This window comes from Fulmarus glacialis, unplaced genomic scaffold (genome assembly GCF_000690835.1).
Source record: "Fulmarus glacialis isolate BGI_N327 unplaced genomic scaffold, ASM69083v1 scaffold30082, whole genome shotgun sequence".
Lineage (NCBI taxonomy): Eukaryota > Metazoa > Chordata > Aves > Procellariiformes > Procellariidae > Fulmarus > Fulmarus glacialis.
The window spans coordinates 1-927 of record NW_009196468.1 but is presented as its reverse complement, the minus strand read 5'-3'; positions in this window follow the sequence as shown (position 1 = coordinate 927).

Below are 927 nucleotides of genomic sequence, written 5' to 3'. Positions count from 1 at the left end.
CAAGCCTTTGCGAAGGGAGATGAGCGGTGCTCCCTGCTCTGCAGAGCCTGGAGGAGCGCTGGTCACCGGGGCACGCTTGCCTGTTTGGGGACAGGCGTCACCTCCCCCTGCTGCACAGTTCCTCTGTGTCTTGTGGCTCTGGGGTCAAGGATCAGCCCCAGCCTCCAGGAGCCCTTGCAGGACATGCTGCTTGTGTGGCTTGTGCTTCTCTAAGCAGTTATTTTTCTTTCTCCCTGCTCTTTCCTGGGGGGGGAGAGCGAAGGTGCAAGGCCTTTGCTGTCTTTGTGTGCAGCGCGGTGCCTGTGGAGAGGTCGGAGGATGAGGCAGGGGGGTCCTTTTCCTGCTGCCAGCCCTGAGCTCAGCGTGCTTCTGCCAGCGCTCCTGCCCTTGGAGTGAGGCAGCGGCGGCCGTGGGCTGGAGAGGAGCCCCCGCGCGCTCCCAGAGGTGCCTCCGCCTGCCCTGGTCCCAGTGAGCGTGTGAGCTCTGGCCTTGCAGCCTCACTTTGTAGCCAAATGCTTCTCCCTGTCCAGGAAGGGGTAATTAGGGAGCGTGGCTCTGATTGCAGAGCCTAGGGAGCTGCTGGCTGTGGTTTAGTGGCAGGCAGGTCTGGCAGCGGTGCCTGGAGCTGCCTGGAGCTGCGGTGGCCGGGTGCCTCTTGACAGCGCTTCTGCTGCCTTGGTGTGTCATCAGCCGGGCCGGCCCCGGGGCTGACTGGGCAGCGTGGCTCTGCAGCACGTAAGTGGGTTATGCAAGCCTTTCACGGCCAGCCTGATGAAAAACCAATGCATGGCTTAATTTCCTTGATGAGGATTATGGGTCCTGCCTGACCCGGCTCTGGGGCCGCAGCACAAAGCACCGCTTGTGCCTTTTGTTTGGCAGGGCTGGTGCAGGGGGGAAAAACAGCCTGGGGAGCTGGGGAGGGGATGG